Raw genomic sequence first — 13,149 nt, 5'->3', positions numbered from 1 at the left:
GGAGGTTGCAACTGCGGTGGTAGCTCGGTTAAAAGGGCTTTGGTTAAATGGTAAGCAACCTCTGAAGTTTACTGCAGTAAACTTAGTCGTGTACTGCTGATCAACAAGTAAGTGATTGGAGCCAAAGAGTTTGTCTGGGGGGTTTATCTTAGGAAGGACTATAATCCTGTTAATTTTGAGATGAGTTGGACCAAGATACACCATAGTTGCTTCACAACTGCATATTAGTCCAGAATCAAGATTTGGATGATGCACTCACATAGAGCATCAACTTGAGCTCAGATTTGGCAAGGCTTAGGGATATGGACATAGTAAGATCCTGTAAAACTTTCATACCAAATGGACTTGCCAACATGGTACTTGTTTCACAAACATCTCCTCTGTCCTGAAACTTGAGAAAATTCCTCAAGGCAAATGGCTAATTGAAATGAGCCAAAACTTTGGGGAGATAGATCATATGGATAGGAGAAGGTCTGGAAAAAGTTTCAGCCAAAATGGAACAAGATAAATATACTTGCTTCACAAACTGAAAGTTTTGACAGAAACCAAGAATTGCTCCTGTGCTCACATAGTTCAATTAAATGAACTGAATTTAGGTGGATGCTAATGATTTGAGATACTTGAGAGGATGGAAAAGTTTCATCCCATTTGGAAACTCTATGAAGGTACTTCCTTCACAAAGTTGTGTTCTAGTTGGAAACTTTGAAAATTTGCATAGGGAGCTAGGATGAATGGATTGAGCTCATATTTGTCATCCATGGGTTATTTAACAATGTTAATCATGCTGCCAAATTACAACTCAATTGGAATTAGGAATAAAGCACTTCCTTTGCAAAATTTTAGAGAAGGCAGAAACTTGCATTGGATCATGTGCTCCATTTTTTATCTATGGAACATGAGATAAGGATGGAACTAGTGATTATATAGCAAGGACAAACTCCACAATTTATGTGGGAATTTTATCTGCTATAAAAATGGTAGTTCCTTTAGAAAGTGGCATAAATACAATATTGGCATTAAATAAGAAAAGGCAATTTTCCTTATTTAATTATGACCAATATATTTGCCAGAGCTTGGATTAGGCATAAGCATCAACTCCACCAATTCTCATGAATTTAGGAGGTGGCTGGTTATGACTTTGGATTTTATTCCTCGGAAAGGCAAGAAAATGAATAAATCACAATTCAAAAATATTGCATGGGACTTAGCAATATTTTTGCACATCCAAGGATCAGAAAGATATGAGGATCTCTGGGAACAATTGGGAGGATCAACAGATCAAGGAAAATGATGGCTCCTTTGTAAGCACAAAGGACATATCCAAATTCCAAAAATTTGGAATTAGGGTTTGAGAGGGTTGAGATGAACCAAATGAGGGCTTGCCCACTGACACATACATGAGCAAGGTTTTTGGAAAGGTTGAAAATAATAAGAATTGTCAGAGTCTGATACGTCTCCAACGTATCTACTTTTCCAAACACTTATGCCCTTGTTTTAGACTCTAACTTGCATGATTTGAATGGAACTAACCCGGACTGACGCTGTTTTCAGTAGAATTACCATGGTGTTATTTATGTGCAAGAGCAAACGTTCTCGGAATGACGTGAAACTTCACGGAGACACTTTTCAGAAAATAAGAAAAATACCTGCCAAAGATGAAGGCCAGGGGGCCCACTGTCTTGCCACGAGGGTGGGGGGCGCGCCTGCCCCCCTAGGGCGCGCCCCCCTACCTCGTGGGCCCCCTGTTGCGTCTCCGACTCCAACTCCACCTCCATATATTGAGTTTCGATGAGAAAAAATCGGAGAGAAGAATTCATCGCGTTTTATGATACGGAGCCGCCGCCAAGCCCTAAAACCTCTCGGGAGGGCTGATCTGGAGTCCGTTCGGGGCTCCAAAGAGGGGAATCCGTCGCCATCGTCATCATCAAGCATCCTCCATCACCAATTTCATGATGCTCACCGCCGTGCGTGAGTAATTCCATCGTAGGCTTGCTGTATGGTGATGGGTTGGATGGGATCTATCATGTAATCGAGTTAGTTTTGTTAGGGTTTGATCCCTAGTGTCCACTATGTTCTGAGATTGATGTTGCTATGACTTTTCTATGCTTAATGCTTGTCACTAGGGCCCGAGTGCCATGATTTCAGATCTGAACCTATTATGTTTTCATCAATATATGAGTGTTCTTGATCCTATCTTGCAAGTCTATAGTCGCCTATTATGTGTTATGATCCGTTAACCCCGAAGTGACAATAATCGGGATACTTACTGGTGATGACCGTAGTTTGAGGAGTTCATGTATTCACTATGTGTTAATGCTTTGTTCCAGTTCTCTATTAAAAGGAGGCCTTAATATCCCTTAGTTTCCATAAGGACCCCGCTGCCACGGGAGGGTAGGACAAAAGATGTCATGCAAGTTCTTTTCCATAAGCACGTATGACTATGTTCGGAATGCATGCCTACATTATATCAATGAACTGGAGCTAGTTATGTGTCACCCTAGGTTATGATTGTTACATGATGAACCGCATCCGACATAATTCTCCATCACCAATCCATTGCCTACAAGCTTTCCATATATTGTTCTTCGCTTATTTACTTTTTCGTTGCTATTGCTATCATCACTACAAAATACCAAAAACATTACTTTTACTGCTGTTACATTTTGCTACCGTTATCACTACTATCATATTACTTCGCTACTAAACACTTTGCTGTAGATATTAAGTTTCCAGGTGTGGTTGAATTGACAACTCAGCTGCTAATACTTGAGAATATTCTTTGGCTCCCCTTGTGTCGAATCAATAAATTTGGGTTGAATACTCTACCCTCGAAAACTGTTGCGATCCCCTATACTTGTGGGTTATCAAGACCTTTTTCTGGCGCCGTTGCCGGGGAGCATAGCTCTATTCTTTGAGTCACTTGGGATATATATCTGCTTATCATTATGAAGAACTCGAGAGATCCAAAAACCAAGATCTATCCCTCAACTATGAGGGGAGGTAAGGAACTGCCATCTAGCTCTGCACTTGGTTCACCTTCTGTTAGGAGTAAGTTTGCGACACCTACACCTGCTTCTTCTATTCGTTCTGATATGTCGCATGTTATTGATGATGCCACTTCTACTATGCATGATACTTATGATGAAACTACCTCTATGCGTGATACTACTATGCCATTTAGTGATTTTCTTGATGAACAACTTGCTAGGGCTAGAGAAATTGAAAATATTGAATCTGATGATACTGATGAAAGTGATGATGAAGAACCACTTGCCATTCCTAAGGGTTATGTAGTTGATCAAGATGCTTCTTTAGCGATTTTAGCTTGCAGAAATAGAACTGAACTAAAAAAATTATTTGCTAAATGGAGTAAGCAATCACTAATGATAGAATGAAACCTGACCCTGCTTTTATTACTTCACCTATCTTTGTTACTGATAAGGATTATGAATTCTCTGTTGATCCTGATATAATTACTTTGGTTGAATCTGATCCTTTTCATGGTTATGAATCTGAAACTGTAGTGCACATCTTACTAAATTGAATGATATAGCTACCCTGTTTACTAAAGATGAGAGAACTCGCTACTTTTACATCCTCAAAATATTTCTGTTCTCATTAAAGGGTGATGCTAAGATATGGTTTAATTCTCTTGATCCTGGTTGTGTGCGTAGTCCCCAGGATATGATTTATTACTTCTCTGCTAAATATTTCCCTGCTCATATGAAACAAGCTGCTTTAAGGGATATATATATAATTTTGTGCAAATTGAAGAAGAGAGTCTCCCACAAGCTTGGGGGAGGCTTCTCCAATTACTTAATTCTTTGCCTGATCATCCTCTTAAGAAAAATGAAATACTTGATATCTTTTATAATGGACTAACCAATGTCTCCAGAGAATACCTGGATAGTTGTGCTGGTTCTATTTTCAGGGAAAGAACACCGGATGAAGCTGAAATTCTATTGAATAATATGTTGGCAAATGAAAATAATTGGACACCTCCGGAGCCAATTCCTGAGCCTATTCCTAAACCAACTCCGAAGAAGAGGGGTATTCTATTTCTCAGTCCTGAAGATATGCAAGAGGCAAAGAAATCTATGAAAGAAAAAGGTATTAAAGCTGAAGATGTTAAGAATTTACCTCCTATTGAAGAAATACATGTTCTTAATTTACCACATGTTGAAGAAACATATAATCCAAATCCTTCTCCTATTGAAGAAACGTGTGGTCTTGATAACCCGACACAGGTAGTAAAGGTAAATTCCCTCTATAGATATGATAAAGTTGTAATCCCATTTACTAAAATTGCTAGCCCATGCTTAGATGAGTTTGATAGATTTATGGCTAAGCAAGAAGATTTTAATGCTTATTTTGGTAGACAAATTAAATACAACTCAAATATGCTTGGACACTTGGGTGATTATATGTCTAATGTTAAAAGTGAACTTAAACTTATTAGTAAACATGCTTCTATGGTTACCACTCAAGTAGAACAAGTACTTAAAGCTCAAAATAATTTGCTCAATGAATTGAATAGTAAAGATAATGATTATGCTGTTAGAGTGGCTACTAGAACTGGTAGAATGACTCAGGAACCTTTGTATCCTGAAGGCCATCCTAAGATAATTGAGCAAGATTCTCAGAGAAATAATATAGATGCACCTAGCTCTTCTAAAAAGAAGAAAAAGAAAAATGATAAGACTTTGCATGCTTCTAGTGATCCTATTGTTGAAACACCTGACAATCCAAATGATATTTCTATTTCTGATGCTGAAACACAACCTGGTAATGAACCTGAAACTAGTGATAATGCTAATAATAATGTTCATAATGATGCTCAACCTAGTACTGATAATGATATAGAAATTGAACCTGCTGTTGATCTTGATAACCCACAATCAAAGAATCAACGTTATGATAAAAAGACTTTGTTGCTAGGAAACATGGTAAAGAAAGAGAGCCTTGGGTTCAGAAACCCATGCCTTTTCCTCCCAAACCATCCAAGAAAAAGGATGATGAGGATTTTGAGCGCTTTGCTGAAATGATTAGACCTATCTTTTTGCGTATGCCATTAACTGATATGCTCAAAACCAATCCTTATGCTAAGTATATGAAAGATATTATTACAAATAAAAGAAAGATACTGGAAGCTGAAATTTCCACCATGCTTGCTAATTATAATTTTAAGGGTGGAATACCAAAGAAACTTGGAGATCCAGGAGTACCCACTATACCATGCTCCATTAAAAGAAACTATGTTAAAACTGCTTTATGTGATCTTGGAGCCGGTGTTAGTATTATGCCTCTCTCTTTATATCGTAGACTTGATTTGAATAAGTTGACACCTACTGAAATATATTTGCAAATGGCTGATAAATCAACTGATGTACCTGTTGGTATTTGTGAGGATGTGTCTGTTGTAGTTGCAAACGTTACTATTTTAACGGACTTTGTTATTCTTGATATTCCCGAGGACGATAGTATGTCTATTATTCTTGGAAGACCCTTTTTGAATACTACAGGGGCTGTTATTGATTGCACTAAAGGCAATGTCACTTTTTATGTTAATGGTAATGAGCATACGGTACACTTTCCGAAGAAACAACCTCTAGTTCATAGTATCAACTCCATTGGAAAAATACCATCGATTATATTTGGAGGTTTTGACTTTCCTCTTCCTACTGTCAAGAAGAAATATGATATTCTTATTATTGGGGATGTGCATATCCCCGTTGAGGTAACATAGTGTTATTCAAAATTTCTCCGGTTCCATGTTATTTGGAATGAGTTCGTTAACAAGACTTGATCAACCTTGTTAGTGGATTCCTTTTGATGATCATGAGATGGATGAAACTAGAAGGCACAACCTTCTGTACCCCACTTTTACTTTCTGCTATTTATATTAAATAAAATAAAAAATAAATATTTTATGTCTGTTATCTGATTATCCGTGCAATATAAAAATACCTCGAAAATAAAAGTTCTCCAAATGCCTTGAAAATTAAATATGTTTTTTCTAGAATATTTTGAGGATTTATGGAACAAAGAACACACCAGGGGGCAGCCACCTTGCCACGAGGGTGGAGGGCGCGCCTACCCCTCTAGGGCGCGCCCCCTGCCTCGTGGGCTCACGGTGGCCCTCCTCCACTTATTCCTGCACCCACACACTTCATCTTCCTCCCCCAAACACGAAAAACTATCTCAAACCCGAGTCCAAGCTCGTTTTGCTGCCATTTTCGATCTCCTTGCTCAAAGCACCTCTCACAAAACTGCTTGGGGAGATTGTTCCTTGGTATGTGACTCCTCCATTGGTCCAATTAGTTTTTGTTCTAGTTCTTTATTCATTGCAAATTTTTGCTATTTAGGTGACCCTGTTCTTGAGCTTGGATGTCAAATTTATATGGTCAAAAGTAGTTTTGATGCATGATATAGGCCCTAGGCACTTGTAGGAGTAGTTGCTATCAATATTATTGAGTTTGGTTTACTTTTATTTTGAAGCTACTAAAAATTTCAGAATTTTTCAGAAAATGATGAGGAAACTTTTGAGGGGCTCATCGAGCCAAAGCTCGAAGGAAAAGGCACCAAAGCCTAAGTATAATCTGCCTCGCACCGCGGAGGTTCGGGCGTGTGAATGGCCTTCCGAGGATTTCTTAAGAGCAGCCGGGATTTATGAAGATTTTCATGAGTTGGCTCAGACTGCAGGCCTTACCGCTTTCCTCCACGACCAATGCGATCAGTATCTCTTGCTCACAAATCCTTTGTGCAAAACTTTCATTTTCATTCTAGGAGCTCACCACCTACGGTGGAGTTTTATTTATATGATGAGCATAAGGAGATGTCACTTTATGATTTCTGTCGGATTTGTTTAGTCCCTTTTGGGGGCAAGATAGAAGAACCACATCGTGATGATGTGGAGGGATTTATTGACACTATCACTGTAGGGGAAACAAGGAAGGTTTCCAATGCACGAATCACTAGCATACATTTTCCTGTTTTACGCTACTTTGCATTATTTGCTAGTCGTTGCTTAATTGGTCGCGGAAACTGTGGAAACCTAAGTATCCCTGATATTATTATTTTGCACCACGGTTTATACGGTGATAACTCTTTTAGTATGGGCAGCATTATTGCCAAACAGTTAAGTCTGAACCGTACCAAGGTCCCCATCTTTGGAGGCATCTATGATACACGCCTAGCTGCACATTTTAACATACCTATTAGGCATGTTGAGAAGGAAGAAAAAGTGATGCCCGTGTTTATCTAGATTATAAAAGTATGGTGGCACATTATTTTATTGTTAAGAATAGGGAAGGAGAGCTTAAATATCAATTGTTCTTTAATAAACATCATCCTGAGGCTATTACCTTGCCTACTCCTTCTTTGTTTGATTTGACTGTAGGCACGTACCTTGTTCCGTTGACGGCTATCCACGCCTACCGGCACCCTGCACCAGCCGAGGAGCCAGAGCCGGAACCACAATTTGATCCTTCACGGCAGTCTAATTACCAGTGGGATCCGGAGATGATTGTCAGCTAGTGGCAATCTGAGCCTTCTTCTTCCTCATCACAGTACGACCCCAACAACTATTATTATGGATATCCGCCAGGCCAGCCGTGGCCATAGACCAACTTAGGCCAAAATCCTAAGCTTGGGGGAGTACGTATTTCCCACCGACATTGCATTTATGTTCACACACTCATTGCTAGATGTCGGTGCTCATACTTTTTCATTGTATCATCCATGCTAGGTTATTTTCCTTTTTATGCTTTCTTCTTGTGTGTTAATAAACCTTAAGAAAAACAAAAAAAATATTAGTTGTAGTTTTTAATTAATTTACCTTCCATGCTTGTAGTAGTAATTAAAAAGAAAATCCAAAAATATTTCATGTTCTTCTTTTGCTTGTTGGGAGCTTTCCCATGTAAATAGTTTTATTTCTTTTCTTTTCTTTGGGGTTCGATAGGAGAAGACCATAATTAAATTGTTGAAGTGGCTCTTATATGCATTATAGTTGACCTGACAAAAGAGCCCATATTGCCTTGTCTTCTCCTGTTTTATTGAATGCCTGCAGATTCCAGCTTAGTCCAATGCACGTGCACTATTATTATTATTCACATCGTTCGGTCGTGCGAGTGAAAGGCACTTATGATGACATATGATGGACTGACTGAGATGAGAAAAGCTGGTATGAACTCGACCTCTTTTGTTTTTGTAAATATGATTAGTTCATCGTTCTTGATTCGGCCTATTATGAATAAACATGTTTGCAATGACAACTAGAGATCATAGTTTCTTGTTCCATGCTTGATTAGCTATGAGTTATAATGGTTTACCTTGCGTGCCAACATGCTATTAAAATGGTTATGATGTGGTATGATAGGGTGGTATCCTCCTATGAATGATTTAAGTGACTTGACTTGGCACATATTCACGCATGTAGTTGAAACAAAATCAACATAGCCTTCACGATATTTATGTTCATGGTGGATTATATCCTACTCATGCTTGCATTCAGTGTTGATTAATTTTAATGCATGTTCATGACTGTTGTCGCTCTCTAGCTGGTCGCTTCCCAGTCTTTTGCTAGCCTTCACTTGTACTAAGCGGGAATACTGCTTGTGCATTCAATCCCTCAAACCCCAAAGTTATTCCACATGAGTCCACTATACTTACCTATATACGGTATCTACCTGCCGTTCCAAATAAATTTGTATGTGCCAAACTCTTTTCAGGGAAAGAACACCGGATGAAGCTGAAATCCTATTGAACAATATGTTGACAAATGAAAATGATTGGGCACCTCCTGGGCCAGCTCCAGCTCCAATTAATGAGCCTATTCCTAAACCAACTCCGAAGAAGAGAAGTGTTCTACTTCTCAGTCCCGAAGATATGCAAGAGGCAAAGAAATCTATGAAAGAAAAAGGTATTAAAGCTGAAGATGTTAAGAATTTACCTCCTACTGAAGAAATACATGGTCTTAATTTACCACCTATTGAAGAAACATATGATCTTAATCCTTTATTTATTGAAGAACCTCCAGACCTCGATAACCCGACACAGGTAGTAAAGGTAAATTCTCTCTATAGATATGATAAAGCTGAAATCCCTCCTACTAAAATTGCTAGTCAGTGCTTGGATGAGTTCGATAATTTTATGTTTAAGCAAGAAGACTTCAATGCTTATTTTGGTAGACAATTAAAACAAGATGCTGATATGATTAAATACTTGGGTGATTATATGGCTAATATTAGAGGTGAACTTAAACTTGTTAGCAAACATGCTTCTATGGTTACCACTCAAGTAGAACAAATACTTAAAGCTCAAAAAGAATTGCTCGATGAGATGAATAATAAGAAAAATGATTATGCTGTTAGAGTGGCTACTAGAACTGGTAGAATGACTCAGGAACCTTTGTATCATGAAGGCCACCCTAAGAGAATTGAGCAAGATTCTCAGAGAAATAAAATTGATGCACATAGTTCTTCTAAAAAGAAGAAAAAGAAAAATGATAGAACCGTGCAAACTTCTAGTGAACCTATTGCTGAACAACCTGATAATCCAAATGATATTTCTATTTCCGATGCTGAAACACAATCTGGCAATGAACATGAACCTAGTGATAATGTTAATAATAATGGTCATGATGATGCTCAACCTAGTAATGATAATGATATAGAAATTGAACCTGCTGTTGATCTTGATAACCCACAATCAAAGAATCAATGCTATGATAAGAACGACTTTGTTGCTAGGAAACATGGTAAAGAAAGAGAGCCTTGGGTTCAGAAACCCATGACTTTTCCTCCCAAACCATCCAGGAAAAAGGATGATGAGGATTTTGAGCGCTTTGCTGAAATGATTAGACCTATCTTTTTGCGTATGCGATTGACTGATATGCTCAAAATGAATCCTTATGCTAAGTACATGAAAGATATTGTTAGAAATAAAAGAAAGATACCGGAAGCTGAAATTTCCACCATGCTTGCTAATTATACTTTTAAAGGTGGAATACCAAAGAAACTTGGAGATCCAGGAGTACCTACTATACCATGCTCCATTAAAAGAAACTATGTTAAAACTGCTTTATGTGATCTTGGAGTCGGTGTTAGTGTTATGCCTCTCTCTTTATATCGTAGACTTGACTTGAATAAGTTGACACCTACTGAAATATCTTTGCAAATAGCTGATAAATCAACTACTATACCTGTCGGTATTTGTGAGGATGTGCCTATTGTAGTTGCAAATGTTACTATTTTAACGGACTTTGTTATTCTTGATATTCCCGAGGATGATAGTATGTCTATTATTCTTGGAAGACCTTTTCTTAATACTGCAGGGGCTGTTATTAATTGTAATAAAGGAAATGTCACTTTTCATGTTAATGGCAATGAGCATACGGTACACTTTTCGAGGAAACAACCTCAAGTTCATAGTATCAATTCTATTGGAAAAATTCCATCGATTATATTTGGAGGTTTTGAATTTCCTCTTCCTACTGTCAAGAAGAAATATGATATACTTATTATTGGGGATGTGCATATCCCCGTTGAGGTAACCTAGTGTTATTCAAAATTTCTCTGGTTTCATGTTAATCGGAATGAGTTTGTTAACAAGACGTGATCAACCTTGTTAGTGGATTCCTTTTGATGAGCATGAGATGGATGGAACTAGAAGCACAACCTTCTGTACCCTCTCTAAACTTTCTGTTATTTAGTTAAAATAAAGTAAAAATAAATAATTTTCTTTCTGTTATCTGATTATCCGTGCAATATAAAAATACCTCGAAAATAGAAGTTCTCCAAATGCCCTGAAAATTAAATATGATTTTTTCTAGAATATTTGAGGATTTATGGAACAAAGAACACACCAGGGGGGCCAACCACCTTGCCACGAGGGTGGAGGGCGCGCCCACCCCCCTAGGGCGTGCCCCCCTGCCTCGTGGGCCCACGGTGGCCCTCCTCCACTTATTCCTGCACCCATCCTCTTCTTCTTCCTCCCACAAACACGAAAAACCAACTCAAGCACAAGTTCCAGCCCTCTTTGCTGCCATTTTTGATCTCCTTGCTCAAAGCACCTCTCACAAAACTGCTTGGGGAGATTGTTCCTCGGTATGTGACTCCTCCATTGGTCCAATTAGTTTTTGTTCTAGTGCTTTATTCATTGCAAATTTTTGCTGCTTAGGTGACCCTGTTCTTGAGCTTGCATGTCAAATTTATATGGTCAAAAGTAGTTTTGATGCATGATATAGGCTCTAGGCACTTGTACCAGTAGTTGCTATCAATATTATTGAGTTTGCTTTACTTTTATTTTGAGGTTACTAAAAAATTCAGAATTTTTCAGAGGAAGAAAATGTTTAGGAAAATGTTTCAAGGTGGTTCTTCAAAGAAGCAAGGACCCAGGCTTGCAATGCGTGATGCTGACAAAGAGCCACCAAGAGACGCTCCAGTGCGTCCTTGTGAGTGGCCTTCTGAAAATTTTATGGATCGAGCGGGAATAAAAGAAGAATTCAACGCATATTTGCGTAACGCTGATCTTGTGAGCTTCGAGGAAGAGAAGTGCAGTCAGTATCATAACCTCACTAGTTCCTTTGTGAGGAGGTTTGAATTTTCCACTTCACGTAACTCTCCAACTGTCCTGTTTGATCTTTATGATAAATCTTATACCATGGACTTAGAGGATTTTACCACTGCATGCAAACTTCCACAATGGGGTAGTGTTAGGGATCCCCCTAAATCTGAATTTAGAAACTTTCTTCCTAGTATAACTGTAGGGGAATCTAGAGATATAACGCAAGCTACCATAGGGAGCATTCACTTTCCTGCTATACATTATTTTGCTCTCTTCATAGGTAGGTGCATAAATGTTAAGGATGAAGCATGTCACATGTGTGTCCCTGGCCTTAGCATTCTCAGGAGTGCTGTGTCAGGAGACCAATCTTATCATTTGGGAGTCATAGTAGCTCGTAGGTTGCATCATAATAGATATAATGGAGATTTCTTTGGAGGAATTTATGCAACCCGCATAGCTAATTTTCTTGGTATAGATGTACGCGAAGATGATATTGAATTACCTCCTGCCTATCTAGATTTTAATGCTATGGTTCACCACCATTTTGTCGAGAGGAATGAATCACCTCTCCAGTATCGACTAATCTTTGACAGACGCCGTGCTGTCTGTATTACTCTCCCTGCTCCTGCTTTCTTTGATTATCAGGCAAGAGGAGGATATACTATTACCAGAGAGTAGGCAGATGAGTACGAGAGGAGAGCGGAGGCCGCTCATCGCCACACTGCAGCTCAGGAGGCGATAGCCGCTGCATCTTAGTACGACCCCAACTTTTACTATGGATATCAGCCAGGCCAGTTGTGGCCATAGACCAACTTAGGCCAAAAGCCTAAGCTTGGGGGAGTACGTATTTCCCACCGACATTACATTTATGTTCACACACACTCATTGCTAGATGTCGGTGCTCATACTTTTTCATTGTGTCATCCATGCTAGTTTATTTTCCTTTTTATGCTTTCTTCTTGTGTGTTTAATAAACCTTAAGAAAAACCAAAAAAATAGTAGTAATTTAATTTCCATGCTATAGTAATAATTAAAAAGAAAACCCAAAAATATTTCCTGTTTATCTTTTGCTTGTTGGGAGCTTTCCCGTGTAAATAGTTTTATTTCTTTTCTTTTCTTTGGGGGTCAGCAGGAGAAGACCATGATTAAATTGTTGAAGTGGCTCTTATATGCATTATTGTTTATCTGACAAAAGAGACCATATTGCTTTGTCTTCTCCTATTTATTGAATGCTCGCAGATTCCAGCTTAGTCCAATGCATGTGCACTCTTATTATTATTCACATTGTTCGGTCATGCAAGTGAAAGGCAATTATGATGATATATGATGGACTGACTGAGATGAGAAAAGCTGGTATGAACTCGACCTCTTTTGTTTTTGTAAATATGATGAGTTCATCGTTCTTGATTCAGCTTGTTATGAATAAACATGTTTGCAATGACAATTAGAGATCATAGTTGCTTGTGCCATGCTTGATTAGCTATGAATTATAATGGTTTACCTTGTGTGCCAACATGCTATCGAGATGGTTATGATGTGGTATGATAGGGTGGTATCCTCTTTTGAATGATTTAAGTGACTTGA

Source organism: Triticum urartu, chromosome 4A (genome assembly GCF_056163025.1).
Source record: "Triticum urartu cultivar PI428250 chromosome 4A, HENAU_Tu73, whole genome shotgun sequence".
Taxonomy (NCBI): Eukaryota; Viridiplantae; Streptophyta; class Magnoliopsida; order Poales; family Poaceae; genus Triticum; species Triticum urartu.
This window is presented reverse-complemented; position numbering follows the sequence as displayed.